The 17,440-nt window shown below is 39.7% G+C and overlaps 1 long non-coding RNA gene across 2 annotated transcripts in view; it reads right to left on the reverse strand.

Annotated features, from left to right (window-relative positions):
* LOC113076158 (uncharacterized) overlaps positions 1–17,440 on the reverse strand; it is a 124,178-nt gene that overhangs the window by 56,672 nt on the left and 50,066 nt on the right. For both annotated transcript variants that reach the window (XR_003281123.1, XR_003281124.1), the window contains exon 2: positions 15,708–16,078. This is a non-coding gene — a long non-coding RNA (uncharacterized LOC113076158). The remainder of the gene's footprint in view (positions 1–15,707; positions 16,079–17,440) is intronic.

Genomic DNA, 17,440 nt, shown 5'->3' on the forward strand with positions numbered 1-17,440 from the left:
TTCAGAAAAGAGAACATGAAAAGAAAACATAGTTGGAGCCAGACTGGTTGCTCTCATGGTAGTTTGACCGGCAGAGGGATGCAGTGTTAAAGAGGGGGGTATCTCTGGGCAGTAAGGGACCGGGGTCCTACAGCCTTGGGCCTCTTAGCCTCCTGCCAGGAGGCCTGCAGTCCATCACCCACAAAGCCTGGCCAGAGATGGCCGGCGGGGACGGGCAACGTCCTGGAGGACAAGCAGCAGAGATGGGACCAAGTCACACATGTGCAAGTCTCAAGTAAGTCTCAAGTCTTTACCTTCAAGTCTCAAGTAAGTCCCAAGTATTTTTTTCTTGGGCAAGTCAAGTCAAGTCAAGTCACAAGCTATGTCAAGTCAAGTCCAAGTCAAGTCACCTTAATATTGTTATTTTACCTGCAGAATCTGATCTTAATAAAGTTAAAAGACAAGATATAAGTAACTGTCAGTAAATTAAAATAATTTGGATTTGCATTGTAAATACACATGTTCAGTAAAATACATCATGGAATCAAACAAAATTGTAACTTGTAACTTACAGTACAGACCAAAAGTTTGGACACACCTTCTCATTCAAAGAGTTTTCTTTATTTTCATGACTATGAAAATTGTAGATTCACACTGAAGGCATCAAAACTATGAATTAACACATGTGGAATTATATACATAACTAAGTGTGAAACAACCAAAAATATGTAATATTCTTGGTTCTTCAAAGTAGCCACCTTTTGCTCTGATTACTGCTTTGCACACTCTTGGCATTCTCTTGATGAGCTTCAAGAGGTAGTCACCAGAAATGGTCTTCCAACAGTCTTGAAGGAGTTCCCCGAGAGATGCTTAGCACTTGTTGGATCTTTTGCCTTCTGTGTGCGGTCCAGCTCACCCCTAAGCCATCTGGATTGGGTTCAGGTCCGGTGACTGTGGAGGCCAGGTCATCTGGCACAGCACCCCATCACTCTCCTTCTTGCTCAAATAGCCCTTGATGCCTTCAGTGTGACTCTACAATAGTCAATAGTCATGAAAATAAAGAAAACTCTTTGAATGAGAAGGTGTGTCCAAACTTTTGGTCTGTACTGTACATAACAAAAAAGTATGAAACAACTGAAAATACGTCATATTTATATTCTGTACTGTATATATATATATATATATATATATTATATATATATATATATATATATATATATATATATATATATATATATATATATATATATATATATATATATATATATATATATATATATATATATATATGTATGTAATATGCACTTGTCATGATTGGGTAATCGCGGCAGCTACATTTGTTTTTCTGATTAATTGTTTTGATCTATGAGAAAGACAAGGCAATAAAATATTCGGGGCTTATGCCCCCTTAGCCCAACCCTAGCGCCGCCCCTGGAATGCGTTTTTTTGACGGCCTGCTAGCGGATCATTAGGGGCTGTTCACATCACGTCTTCTTTGCGCGCAAGTTCGTTATTTCCAATGTAGGCGCGCGGTATGCGCGCTCATAATGGAAGCAACGCGCTCAACATCTAAACTTTTCAGAATGCCGCAAGCGCACCGCAGGTCATGTGACAATAACTAACCAATCAGCTTCATCCTTTCTCGTATCAACGTTGAAAGCTCAGCTAAGATGAAGGAACAGCTGTTCATAGTTGTATATGGATTGCCATTTTGAAATGAATTTAGTAGCAGAGCTACTGCGAGCGATTTTTAGTGCTGCAAATCCATTTATCCTTTGCTGAAATTTCCGCGTCTCCATTGAGAGAGAGTGTGTCATGGATGCTTAGCAACGACAGACGCCCCAGGAGCACTTCTGCTCGAGCGCTTTGGAAAGAAGGAGAAAGCGGCGCGACTAGCGTTTTCCACGCGTTTTTAGGCGCGAACTATTGAAGACAAAAGCGATGACCCTCGGTACCTCTCAGGCTGACATGTTGTGATGTGATATCTGATTTAAGTGGGCGTGGTGTGTGTAAGGTAGAGAGGGCATGACTGATGATAGTGTCCTGATCCAGTCACGACGCTATTCTCAGCCTGCGCTCCAGCTGAGTAATCAACTTTATTTAAAAAAATAATTTATATATTTTATATTCAAACTGAAAACATGATGTAATTAACACTCAAGTCATTCAAGTCATCGTGTCTCAAGTCAAGTCAAGTCCCGAGTCTTTAACTTCCAAGTCCGAGTCAAGTCTCAAGTCCTAAAAATAGCGACTCGAGTCGACTCGAGTCCAAGTCACCAAGTCACAAGTCCCCATGTCTGACAAGCAGGCAGATGGTGCCTACACCAAGGGGAGAGACACCAGACACACTCTCTCATGCAGCCTGGCATTTGGCCCAGCAATCACAAGCACTGAAGCTAATGCTAAGGGTAACTCCAAATCTAGAGAGGACGGGGCAAAACACAAGCCAGCCAGTCCTCTTCATCCACTCAATTACCCACATATACACACACACGCACGCACGCCCAGCGCCGCTAGGCCAAGCACCCAAACGGCAACAGGCATCATTACACTCCAGCACACATTCTCTCACCCTGACTGACTGACTGACTGACTGCAGAAGAACAGACTGCTGAGAGTTTTAAAAGTGGGAAAAGACAGAGAGTTCGTAATGAGGCACATGTGGGAGTCGTAGCGGGTCCTGTTTGTGTGTGTGTGTTTGATGAACTGGGCTGCTGCTTGTGTTACCTGGGGCTTGTGTGCAGATGGGCTTGTGTCCTGAACCGATCCTCACTTTATGCGCCTACAGCTAGGAGAGGAACGAGAGATCTCGCATACACACACACACCAGCTGCAACCGAAACACTCTCCCTCTCCCCAAACATAACTACACACACTCTTCAACTCCCATATGAGGACGCACAAACTATCCACATTACCAGATAACACAGGAAGAGATACATTTCATCACCCTCAGGTAAAAACATCCCACATGACACGAGCTATTAGAGATTCAGTAAACCACCGCGCTTATATGTTTGTGTCCTGTAAGCTGAATACAAAACACGCTCCGAATTTGGTGTGCACCATTTTCGTCAGTCCACTCCATACCTGAGCGCCATCCACAGATCACCCGCTGTCAGATTAGCTGACACGCGTCCGCTCGGTTTCCAAGCCTTCATATCTTCCGTAATAACACATGCAATCGCTCGTCTCAGAAGTCACAGAGAGAGGGAGGGAAAGAGCGAAGGAGGGACTCTTCTTTGGTGAGGGACGGCGATAAACAAGAGAAAGGGAGAAGGAGCCGCCCTGTGGATTTCAGTCCAGCTATCAGTACCCGCAACCACTCGCCTACGACAACATGACAGGTGTAAGTTTCAGCAACTTAAACGGCAGGATTAGCCACTAGTGGTTCTCTTCATATGCATTCCTTATGGGAATTAATTCCATTTGAAATGCAAGGCCAAAGGCAAGATTAGAGAGGCAGAGCCCCATGGGGAGCTGTATGCTGCAGCTAAAAGCTGGGATTTGAATAATTGTACAGGCTTAGACCAAGAATCAGCACAGAACAGAACGAATGGATTATTACTGGGAACTTTGTACATTTGTGACTGGCTTGCTTGCTGAAATACCTGCGCACATGTGCACAGGGATGTGTGATCCCAACGAAAAGGAGAGAAAAAAACAACAACATGTGTTTATTGCAATTGGGAATGAGAACGAGAGGGAGAAATGTGAGTGAGAAAGACACTTGTGCCCTTGAGAATGTCTGCTGGTTCGGACCAAAATTTATTGAAGGAATATTTAGGGTTCAGTACAAGTTAAGCTTATTCAACAGTACTTCTGGCATAATGTTGCTTACCACAAAAATAATTGTTGAAATGGTTTCAATGGTTTAACCACAAGACAGAAACAATATTTACATGATTTGCATCATTGATAATTCAAAAGTCTAGGGTCAGTAAGGTTTTTTATGTTTGACTTTTAAAAGTGAAGAGACATTTATAATGTTGCAAATTCCTATTTCCATTAATAAAAATGAGCATTCAAATTGTAAAAATTCTAAAAAAGAAAAAGTATCATGGTTTACACATAACTAATAAGCAGCACAACTGTTTCCAAAATATCAATAGATCAGCATATCAGACTGATTTCGGAACAATCACTACAAAGCTGCTGAAAATTCAGCTTTGCTATCACAGAAAAAAAGAAAAACAAAAAAAGGACTGGTTTGACACTATTTTAAATCAAATAAATTCAGCCTCAGTAGATTTCTTTTCAAAACTTTTTTTAAAAAATCTTACCAACCCAAAACATGGTTGTGTGAGAATAAATCTTACTATCCTTTTCTGTGTAAAGTTTCTACCAGTTCTATTATTCCATTACCAGGACAACTTAACACCAAAATCATTAATACAACTTCAAAATTAGTGAAAAATTATATATATATATATATCTTTATTTATTTATTTATATATCTTTATTTATTTATTTTCACAATACACTTTTAAATTCTCCCAAAAATGACCCCATTTCCTCCCCATTATAGGCAAAACTCCTTGTGTTAACCTCAAACACTTCTGACTGAGCTTAACTTTCACTGAACCCAGAGCATTCCTTTTAACGCTAAAAGAAACTTCACAATGCTACACCTCATTCAGAGCAGAAAAGGAATATCTAACGAAAGCGAAGAAAATTTTATTGGATGGAAACACTGGAGTATTTAGTATGAAAGGCTGGGCTCAGGCTCTAGAGACAGACAGGTGAGGGGCAGCTCATACAGACGGTGAAATTATCACACCGTTACCCAGCAACGTCTCGGGAACAGCGCCCCGCCGTCGCCATGTTTATTTCATGCAGCCAATCAGTGTAATCTGATCATTAGCCTCCTGCCCCACGCCTGAGCGGGGATCCAAAACGGCCCTTATCCCGCCACTTTGCACACTCACGCTTTAATCAAAGCCTCTCAGTCCCGACTTCCTCTGTCAGCACCGAACCCGAGGCACGCATGAACAACAATGTCCACACATCCAGATGAAGTGCTTATGGAAAGCACCGGCTGACATTATGAGAAAGGCATGCACGCTAATATTCGTTCGTTGTTGTAATATCACAACCCCAGCTGAAAATTACAAACGCGTTTCACTATCTAGACAGCAGTAAGATAAACTAAGTCTTGGCTGGGTTTGTAATAATTGGCAATATGCCGTACATTCCTAAGTGTGTGTGTTTTAGTGGTTTTGAGAGAGGGAGCGAATGATACGAGGATGAAAGAGTGAAAGCCAGAGAGAGACGGAGCTCAGGAGGCAATTTCAGAAGTGTCAATGACCAAATCCCACACAGACTGAAGTATATCAGAGACTCTAACCAAGCATATGCAAAGCAGAGGTCAGAGTCATCACTTTCTAAATGGTGTGACCAACACTTCAGTCATGCCCAGTGAAAACAGATGATGAGAACTGGGACATGAGAGGCCTTTATTTTGGAGAAGAGAAAGGGGGAAAAAACAGTAAACATTAATACCGTCATCTCAGAACGACACGTGCGGAAGCAACTTGAGACTGAACTGAACACGCACACTGAACCATGACAACAAAAAATCAATAGCTTTACAGGACGATAAACATTTAAGGCCGTCCCACTGGCTGTTTATGTGCATGGCTACTAACTGCATCTCTGTTGTTTTGACAACTCGTCTTTAAGTGACAACCCGCAAGGTGACAAGAGCCCTTCAGACGAGGCACAGGACAAGCGCAGGAACCATTCATCTGACGGATGGGTTTCAGCCATGTGTCAATCACTCGCTAATGCTCTTGCTGAGAGCAGTAGCCGCTGCTTCCTCCATCTACGAACAAGACGTTCCCGGCTCTTCCCACAGCTCCCGAGCCGTCGTTAAGAAATTATGCTGATTAAAACTTCATGAGGATGTGCCACTGGAGTAGAACATATTTGAGGATTGAGTCTTTTCTAAATGTGTAAATAAGTCAAGTGGATTTATCCAGCAGTCAGGTAAAATACTACTTGGTTGGAGAAAATGGTCGAGGGGAATGTGAGTTGTGAGAGGGCAGGGGATGTTTAACCCGAGAGATGAGGGAGAGAGACAGGCACAACAGCACATGCAACATAACATCTTTATTTAGCTATTTGGTTGGGAATTGCAATAGAAATGTGTTCTAAAGTCTTCAAAGACTGCTGATTTACAAGTTTGAGAACTTATACCAGACTAAACCAAAATGACTTTTTTTTATAAAATGGGTTAATGGGTTAATGACTTCAGAATGGAATCTAGCTGCTCTTTCTGCAAAAATTGTTTAATAAATAATAATAATATTTTTTTTTTAAATACCTGCATACTGAGTGTTATTTTGGCACTACTTTCACAAGCTAGCTCTGTATCTTTTAAAAAATTCCATTAAATGCTACATACCATACTTTGTGTGGGATCTTTTTTAATGATGAACATTTTGGCAGTCACTAAAAAAAAAATTCTTAAAAAATTCACTTTTTCCAACACTGGTCAAAAGTGAACATAATCACAGGAGATTCCTGCAATGTAAACCGATTAAACTTATATGACATATTGTTGGACGTAATTTAAAGGTTTTAGAAAAACAAGAAAAAAATTGGTTGTTAAAATAAATAAATAAACAAACCAACTTTCTACTCCCTCATGCTTTTTTAGTAAGTCATAAACTAAAAAAAAAAAAAAAAAAAAAAAAACCTGCACTTGACTTAAATATGGTGACTTGACTGAAACTTTCCATCATTACTAGAAGGTTGATCCTCTAATACGCAATGACTAATATGCCATGTCTGACGCACAGTATGCGGTCTTCTAGCATTTAAGGCAGAGCAATGGAAAATGGAACAGTGCATACCTTGCTTTTACAAATTGTAGCTCTGAAGGCCTAGCATGATCCCCTGACCTCCAACAAAGAACAGCTCATAATTTCACTCTATGAACATCTCATATTCAGTCTATTATAAGCCAAGAACCACAAGAGAACAGACAGACTGCTCCCAGTTTCTGTTCTCAAATTCAGCGTAGTGCTTTGTTGAAGTGCTGGTTAGATTAATGTCACCTCCCTCCATCAGCTGGTGATAGAACCATTTCTTTTCTGCTTTCCAGCAATCACTGGTTACATTTAAATATATCAAGTCATTTGAATGTGACAAGTCATGACGGTGCGGTAATGACATAGACTACAGGCGCTCTGCAGGCCAGCTGGGCAGCGTTTGGGAATAAGGAAAGTAATACAGCTGGATAAAAACTCCTCTCTCTATTTAAAAGTGGGAGGGTGAAGGCTCTCCCCCCGGTGCTAGCGCCAGCTGAAGATTGCGATGGCAAGACCTCAATCTCCTGCCCGTGCCAGGCCTGCTGGAGCAGACAGTCCCGGCTGAAATACATGGCCCTCCCGCGCCGCCCGCTCCAGAACACTGCTAATCAAATAAATAAATCAAATGAAGAGATGTGCGAATTGCTTTTTCGTCTGGGTCCCATTCTACGGCGGGACACTTGGAGCGTCTCAGCTGGGGGGCTTGGCAGGGAGTCTGGGCATATTTTAACACAGGTACTGATCAGACCCGGCGTGCCTGCGAGACGGTGCCCAGTGCAGGCAAGCCTGGACAGACTTCACACACTCAGAGACAGAGAAGTATGGTAACATTACACCATGCTGAACGGGCTGAAGGTCCAGTAGCCCCAAAATTGTAATCACAAACAAAAGTCAGCAGTGGTGTCTTTATATCTGTTGATTTGAATGGTCAGCTCATATTTAAACTTCAGCTTCGTCAGAGTCAGACCCCTTTTTAAGTCTATTCTGTTCACAAATGCTGGATTTACTTAATAACTGTATAAAAGAGTGATCTTGTGAAATATATATATATATATATATATATATATATATATATATATATTTTTTTTTTTTTTTTACTATGATGCCATTACTCCAGTCTTCAGTATTACATCAATCGGTGTCAGAAATAATTGTAATATGCTGATTTGTTTAAATTATTAACAGACGAATAAATAAATAAATAAATAAATTAATTAATTAATAAAAACCTATTAATAATTTCAATATATTCAACCGTGACAGCATTTCAAGATCGCATCCACCCTCATAAACCAATTCCATTAACCCCATAAAAGGTCAGTTAATGAGAAAAACGTATTCATATATTTTGCCTTCAGTAATAGACCTTTTCTCCTCTGCTTTGAAGCTGAGGATCTTTTTGTCATCAAGTGTTTTCTGTCAGGAAGTGTCCTCAGTTGTCCTTTCTGGTTTGTGATTGGTTATCAGTCAATCTTCTCTTTGAATAAGCATACAGTATTTGTCTCTAGACTTGAGCAGTTAACTGATTACTATATTCCTATTTGATCCAGTCATTTTTCATTCATTAAAGCATTTTTAAGAAAGAAAAAAAATATATAATTTTAGAAAATATCTTTGAAATCATGTACACTCTACAGTAAAGAGTAGTCTAACATCACATAAGGCATATTAGTAGCTTATTTCGATTCAGGAAAAATGCTTCAATTTAATGTCAAACCAAGACATCAATTGGCTGCTGAACTTATATGTCCCTTAGAAAAAAAAAAGAAAAAAGAAAATGTTTTTTTTTTTTAATTATCAAGCATTTTAAAATTACTTAAAAATATACCAGAAGCAAGGTTTGCAAAGCAACGTCAAGCTTTCTAACACTGTAAACACCTGCATTGCACACACTGATTTTGTTTCTGTGTGTGTTTTTGCGTTTAGGTCTGAGGTAGTGAGAAAAGTAGTGAGTTTATGTTCTTATGTTCTCTGACCTTCTGTCTCATTTATAATGCATTGCCAGTATAAACCTTTATGAAAGTTTAATAAAGAAAAACTATCTTCCTTGTCTCCAGTCGCAGTATTATGACAGCATAATCTTTAATCAGTGCGATTGGGCAGGGACGGGATTTCAGCACTCCAAACCAACTTGTCACGCTGTAATCTTGCTGTGCAAACACCCACCTGGACACCTACCAGCCTCTTTCTTACACTCTGTCCACCTCCTATCTACCAGTAAGATCAACAGCAATTAAAAAACAAAACAAAAACAACAACACCACCACAGCTATTAATTTATTCTGCCATTGCTGGGCAACACACAAAATCAGTACGTAATCGAATGCATGCTGCTGCCTGCAAAATAAAATAAAATAAAAGCATTTTACATAACATGAAGTAAAATAATCAAAAATAAAACAAGGAATTTCAAAACTTCTAGAATTATTTAATAATTGATTTAAAATTCATTTAAAACTGTTAAAAATAGGAAATGGTTATATATAAAATACAGTTCAATCAGTTTGGACATAGCACAGTGTTCATTCAATAAATGCGCAGCTAAACAGTTGAGTTTTGAGTCTAGATTTAAATGTGGCTAATGTTTTAGCACATCTGTTCTCTTCTGGAAGCTGATTCCATAATAGCTAAAAGCAGACTCCCCTTGTTTTTTGTGAACCCTTGGTATTTCTAATTGACTCGATCCTAATGATCTGAGTGGTCTGTTAGGTTTCTATTCAATGAAAATATCTGCCATGTTTGGTCCTAGGCCATTGAGTGATTTATAAATGATTAAAAGCACTTTTTAAAAAAAATCCTAAATATAACTGGAAGCCAGTGTAATCACCTGTGTGATACGCTCAGATGTTTCTGTCAGAATCTTGGCAGCAGCATTCTGTATGAGCTGCATTTCTCCTGAAGGAAGTTTTGGCACATCCAGCTATTAATTTCATCAGTGCACTGGCAGAGGGAGTCAATGGGGCTGCAGTCATTTGTCGATAAGGCTAGGTAAACCTGGGTATCATTCAAAAAGTATTCTCGTCGCTTCATAACGTTAGGTTGAACCACTGATGGCTGATGGACTATTCTGACGATGCTTTTTTATACTTTTCCATTTGATTTCAATTAGTTGTTCAGCTGATTAATAAAATACATTTTCAATAATCTTGCCTATAAAAGGAAGATTTGAAATTGGTCTATAGTTGCTCAATATAGTGTTATTAATATTGTTATTTTTCTGAAGGGGCTTATCAACTGTGGTTTTCAGGGATTTTGGAAAAGTCCCAGAAAGAAGTAAGGCATTCACCATTTCTAGCTCTGGCTGGTTTCACATTGAATACATGAATGCTGTCTTTATAAAGGCTATATAATGAATTTCAAGTTTGGTCTTCTGCCACACCTGTGCAGCTTTTCTGCACTGTCTTTTCAATCTCTGAACTTCTGCTGACTTTCTCCAAGGTGATTTTTGTCTGCCATTCTTCTTACTGACTTTTACAGGAGCAATATCCTCAATAACCATCTTAACTTTTGAGTTAAATGAATCAAGGAGAAGATCAACAGAGTCTGCAAAATGTTTAGTGTTAAAGATGTAGGGCCCTATCTTGCACCCAGCGCAATTGACTTTGTACACCGACGCATGTGTCATTCCTATTTTGCACCCGCGCAAAGCGTGCTTTTCCCTCCACAGAAGCACGTCGCTAAACTAGTGAATGAAACAATCCCTGGTGCTATTTTGTTGTTCCATTAAACAATTGCGCCACTGACCAGAAAAAACCTAGTCTAAAGTCAGTGGCGCGTTGCGCGTTGTTCATTATGCTATTTTAAGGGCGCATGCTTGACCATAATGTATAGCCTGCACAACGCGCATACACTTTGCTCATGTAATCTACACAGATGCAACAGTTATTTTTGCAAATCATAAATTGTTACACTAAAAAATATTAACACGTGAGATGACGGAAATCATTGTGGTGTGCCACGAAGATGTGAAAAAATAGGCATAAATCTAGCTTACAAATTATTCAGGCTAATTGTAGTAATTAAGGATCAGACCTGTTGGCCAAATAGTGGCAAGACATATGTGTATATAAGGACATCTGACAAATTGTGGCTATTTCCTCCCACGCCTGTTTAACCGACGCTATTTTGGGTGGGTTTCTCCCATCCCTATACAACACAACTTCTCTGTCTTTCACTGCTCTTACAAGAACATCAGTCTCCTCGGCTGTGAACCGCTCCTGGCGTGCGCCTGGTAAATACGCCATAATAATAGCAATCCATAATGGAACTTGCGCACCTGCTTTTAAAGGGAATGTTGGATGACGCTCTGATTGGTTTTTATTTCACGTTACGCCCAAACCACACCTATGAATAATGAAGCTACTTCAGACCAACCCATTTTAGATTTGCGCCGGGCGCAAAGTTACTTGCGCTTCGCGTTTTGACACTTGCGTTTCAGATCGTTAAAATAGGGCCCGTAGCCTCCTTAAAAAACAAACTAGTGTTTTTGTTAATGCATCTCTTTCTGGCCGAGACAGATCTAGATCCAGTGGTGGCAGAGATCAATATATCAAAGAAAACACAGAAGTGATCAGATAGTGCTACATCCTTAATAACAATGGATGAAATGTTTAGACCTCTACTGATGATTAGATCCAGAGTGTGTCCACGATTGTGGGTGGTGGGGGGGGGGGGGGGGTCCATGCATATGCTGAATCAGTTCAAATGTGTAAAAAAAACAAAAAACAAAAGCAAAACAGTCAAACTCTGAGGAAATCATTTATAACAGTTCTGTGAACTCTTCAACAAAAGCTGGAGATTGGCCTGTGAATACTGACAAACAGAATGCTTGGAGCACCTTTGAGCACAATACCTTGATATTCAAAAGACAAGTACTGACCAATTGACACTTGCTTGCAGTGATAAAAATCTTTAAAATAGAGCAACTACACCTCCACCTCTCCGAAAAGCTCTGCAGACAGAGTAAAGTTAAGATGGGTTGTTTCATTGAGGATTGTTACACTGAAGCTGACTTTTAGCCATGTTTCATTTAGAAACATAAAATCCAGGTTGCTTGTGGTTATTAAGTTATTGGTCAGAAATGATTTATTTTTTAGTGAGCAAATGTTTAAAAATGCTAACTTGATGGTACTACTGTGTCTTTACAGTAATCTTAGTTTGATGCATAATAGGCCGCAGATTAGATGGGTCAGCGGTAAGGTTTGAGAAGGCCTTAGACTTTCTATAATGTGATCAAACAGAAATAGAGAATGCTATAGGCACACTGGGTTCCCCCCTTGTTCTGTAAACATTTGTGAATGTTGCTGCTATCATAGTGGGGCACTGACAAATATCCCTGAGAGCTGTTATCAGTTGTTTTTGGTTCACCTAGATGGGGCAGGGTTTGGGGCAGGAGAGGGAGGATGAGCTGGGCCTACAGGCTTTAGTGATTGGGGGGCCCGCCATATTTTAGTTGACATCTGTGGGCTTGTAGAAAAACAGTGGGAGACTTCGGTCCAAGGATACACTAGTTACTCCATTTTCTATGAGAAGCTTAGAAGTGAAGCTGCTGGAGAGAGGGATAATGTGTCTGGTGAGATGGCTCTGGCTCCGGTGATTCCTGTGGCTGTTATATTTTGTCCAGGCTTCCCTGGCTGTTTTCCAGAAAGTCGTCCTTGGGTGCTGATTCTTGGAGCTGTTCTGATACATCACAGTCTGTCTGTGATGTGCTCGGTGGGCAGGGCTCAGGCAGGATGTTGTCCATGAGCAGTGCTTGTTGTGCCTGTGTGGTGTTATCAGTGTCCTTGCGGGATGTGTCAACCACATGTTGACTCGGAAACTGATAAGAAGTCCTTTCATCACTCATACTTTGTCCAGGTGTGTGTGTGGCATTCAGGTTGAATGGATTGACACACAGTACTGAAGGATGACGGAGGGAGAAATACATATGGGCCTTTATGGGGAAGTCGTGGCCTAATGGTTAGAGGGTTGGACTCCCAATCGAAGGGTTGTGAGTTCTAGTCTCTGGCCGGACGGAATTGTGGGTGGGGGAGTGCATGAACAGCTCTCTCTCCACCTTCAATACCACGACTTAGGTGCCCTTGAGCAAGGCATCAAACCCCCAACTGCTCCCCGGGCGCCGCAGCATAAATGGCTGCCCACTGCTCCGGGTGTGTGCTCACAGTGTGTGTGTGTGTGTGTGTTCACTGCTCTGTGTGTGTGCATTTCGGATGGGTTAAATGCAGAGCACAAATTCTGAGTATGGGTTACCATACTTGGCTGAATGTCACTTCACATTTTACATTTTTTTTTAGCACTCTCGCACCAAGTTTGTTATTTATGGCCCCAGAAAAGATTGAAGTTAATTGATGAAGTTCACTTTTATACTGCAGATTCTTTGTAGCCTTCTTTGTATCTGAATTTATTCATAAAAAATTAGACTAAGTCTATTATTCGATTTTTTTTTTATCTCAGTTTATTCCTGACCTTTTGTTTCCATATCTCATTCTGTAACTTTTTGAACTTACTATTTCCAACTGTTTTTAGACTTAACCTCACTACTATTTTTACATTTATTATAACTATCTTTTTTTCTCCCTGAAGTGGTAACAGCGTTCAATTAAAAAGTAATTAAAATACACAGAACTAAAAGCAAACACCATAGTGTAGCTGTAATCATCTGAATTATCTGAATCTAAATATATTTTATAATATTGCCATCACCGTACCATTCCCGACAAATTCCTTACTTCAAACAATGTATGAGCAGTTAATTCCATCTTTATATTTATTTATTTATTTATTTTATTTTAAGAAGTGAAATGGAGCAAAACCGATGAAAAACATTGCGACATTTCAAAGTCTAGGGTTGATAAATAGCTTCATAGTCTACTTCAACATGTTTTCTGCTGAGCTCAGCGTCTTACGTATGGCAAAAATAACCTCAGCACTGAAACTCCACTTGGACCGATGCTGGTCTTTATCAATTGCTCCTCATTTCCTTCACACACTTTATTTTTAAGAAACTGAGTGTACGAATGGAAGGTGTACCTCAGTAGCCAAGCCTGCTCTGTCTCAACAGTTAATCCCTGTCTTTGTTTGGTAGATTTAGAGTTGAATCTGCAGTAAAGCTGCATCACACACAGTTTTCATCCAGGGGATATAAGCTCCCAAACTTCCCTGATGACTGTCTGGAGCCTAAAGCTCTCTGCTGAATACAGATGCTCTCACCTTTAACGTCACATACATCTGGATCCCGACACAGAGGTGGAGAGGTCTGTCTGCAAGGCCTGCATTATAATACACAGAGATAATTCAAATGTGGCTGGAGTGGAATATTTGCCTTCTTAACTTCAGCTGTAGGGTTATTATTATTATTCCTATACCTACTTTCATGATGTTGCTGTCATGATTAAACTACTTATAGAATCAATAGTAAGCACAACATTCAGATCATCACTCAGAATTCCAATGAGAAAAAGCATAATGTACAATCTTCATGATTTGTTGGGGTTTATTTGTCTCTGTTTTATTGGAACGCCCTGGTCAACTGTCAAGATTGCTTTAAGCTAGGCAATAATAATTGTATTAATAGGCAAAGTGCATTTATTGAGTCATAAGCTGTGAATAAATCTTATACTAAAATCACTTCAAGAGTAAATTACTGAACAGCAGTGAACTTATGAACTCACTGGACTGACACAAAGAAACAACTTGTACCACCACACAAATTCAAAACTGCTTTATTATTATTTGTTTATTTGAGTAAATATATTTGACTCTGTTGCCTATGGTTTTGCAACAACTGCAAGACCCTGTTTTCCCTCAGAAATCATTCCTGTAGCACATGATCTCTTTTGTGGATGAGCCATCTCATGATAGCCTCCAATAATACAAATGGAAGTAGTTTCCATATAATCATGGAAAATCCAAAAATAAAAGCTTACTCAGCAGGGCAGTTTTTCAGTCGTTGACTACCGTCTCCGTTTTCTCCCGCTACGCTAAATGTTTATTCTGCTCTTGGAGCTCCCAGCTGGCATCAGGCAGAAATTATAGTTGTCTGGTGATGTGTCTCTACATGTCACTTCTGCTTTTACCACTCTACCTCTGTCCAATGTCTCGGTTAATGTTGATTGAAATATGGGCACTGTCTGTCTGCAAAACCACTTTGTGTCAACATGTCAATAGTCTGGAGAAATAAGTCAAAAAACGACCACATTGTCAAATCACACGGTACACAGAGCTGAGCGCAACGGATCTGCCGGCCAGCGGAGAATTTGCGGGGTTTTGACAAGGATTTCACGCAGCACATCTTATGTTTCAGAATTAATCCCGCTGCAAAATTATGGGTTCTTTTCATCCCAAACTCTCATTGCCATGGCTACAATGTTTAAGCCTGCGAGATGAGCAGAATGAGGTGTAAGAGAGAAAAAAGGAAGACAGTGCCAAGCTTTGATTCTCGTACCGTTTCAACTGCGATCAAACGGATGAATCTAATCATAACAAAGGACAAATTCCTTTTTGCCAGGGCTCATTGTGCTCTGAATGGAAAAAGGAGGTTTGCCGAGTTATAACAAAGTGATGGGGTCTGATGCATAATTAAAGCACAATTTAACACATTCTAGAAGAATTTCTGCTGGCTAAGGAAGATCCAGTGAACAGCATGAAAACAAAACAGACTAAAATCTTTTTTCTTAACCTGCAGCCAGACTCACAAATGTGTCACACAGGGCCTATATGTTGTCAAGGTTAGCATGTACTGTAAGAAAATAGCCAGTTGTGCACGGACTGCCTAGCTGTCTAAGAAATGAGAGTGAGACCCAGAGCAGGAAACAGTTCCTGACCCAGGTTTCACCCTGCACGCACATAGTCCCATGACACTGACCATCACTGCAGTTAAAGGGTCTGGCTGTGTTTGTGTGTTAAATCACCCACCTCTCAGCCACATACAGGATGCAGATGTGTATGGTGGCCGTTGTGTCCCTCAGGTCTTTCAGAAGACGACCAACACCACTAGAGCTTCTGTACTGAATAAAGAACAGAGAAACAGAGAAAGGGCTGTGTCAAAACAGTTGAAGCATAAAAACTGTGGTCTAAATACAGTGTAGTTACTGTATATATTACTGTATACTGGATACACTCTGTTGCCTGTGAGAGATGGACTGTACCTGTGATAATGGCTCATTTGATGACAAACATGTTGAGAGCTGTCCAAATGCTTGTGTCCACTGCCCTGTGTGTTCCAAGTACCCCAGTTTTGTCATATGGGCATTTATGAAGAAGAAATGTGGACAAACACCTGTGATCTAGACAAACAGAGTCACAGTATTACAGCCAGGACTTCCTGCACTGCGACATTTCCATTTCCAAGTACACTAAACTGTTTAAATACTTAAAAAAAAAAAAAAAAATTCAAGTGACAGGACAGACATTTATAATGTTTATGTAATGGCTGCAGTAAATCCAGCGTTCCAAACAAAGGAATAAATTGTATCTTAAAATATATTAAAATGGCCGAAAAAAAAAAAAATGTTACAATATTTCTTTATATTACTGTTTTTTTTTTTTTTTTTTTTTTTTTTATCATTGCATTTTGTTTTACAGTATAAAATGAAAGCAACATTGTTAAGCACAAGAGTGTAGATTATTTTATTTTTTTCATTCATCAATGTCAAGGGAAATAGTAAGGAAATGGTTTCAGTTTTTTTTTTTTTTTCTCTTAAAGCTGCGGTAGGGAACTTTTGACGCTCTAGCGGTTAATAAACAAAACTGCTTGCGTCTTGCGGAAGAACATTGTAGCCGGAACTACTTCTCTCTGTTTATGTCTATGAAGAATTACAAAGGTATTACTCCGCCGCGGTATCCCTGAAGCAATCTAAAATAGTCAGAATATAAACACTTATTACAGGTGCACCCTAGTGATTCAGGACAAACTAAAAACACGGTTTGGAAAATGGATTCATGGTGTACTCGCTTATTATATACATTTTTCTACATTTTGAACACAAACAAAGTTACTGACCGCTGCTCTGATTGGTGGTTTTTTACCGGGAGCGGGTGACTTTCTGCAAATGGCAATAGGACCACTGGGAGGAGCCAGAGGAGCTTGATTTTTTTCACAGATTATCTGTCTCATATTCTACTGTCAGGACATAATGACAGGTTTAATAAATATGTAAAAAATATTGTTTTACAAAAGTTCCCTACAGCATCTTTAAATACAAAAAGATTGTGAGTTTTTAAACTTTTGAGAATACTAATAATAATAAAATAATCTTTACTGAAGTACATTGCAGTTATGGCAAAATCAAGACATCACTCAATGTAACATAATAACTTTGCCTATATTTTGAAAATGCATACACATCAGAAATGTGCATGTGATGCCTTTAACGCTACCTAAGGAGGCAGTTCACCAGGAACAAAGAGTACATCTATTCACTTGTACTAAACCACAGTCCAACACCACATAATAATAATAAACAATAGAATCACCTCTAAACCAGAGGCTTCACACTCTACAAAAGTACACCATTGCAATACTGACACAGAAAAATGACATACCACCTTCAGAAGAACAAATTCAATGCAGTCAGCAGAGCTTCAGGACAATACACTAGCCTCGAAATTACAAAGCACGACGAACACACAATACACTCAGGCAGAAA

Source organism: Carassius auratus, unplaced genomic scaffold, assembly GCF_003368295.1.
Source record: "Carassius auratus strain Wakin unplaced genomic scaffold, ASM336829v1 scaf_tig00019214, whole genome shotgun sequence".
Lineage (NCBI taxonomy): Eukaryota > Metazoa > Chordata > Actinopteri > Cypriniformes > Cyprinidae > Carassius > Carassius auratus.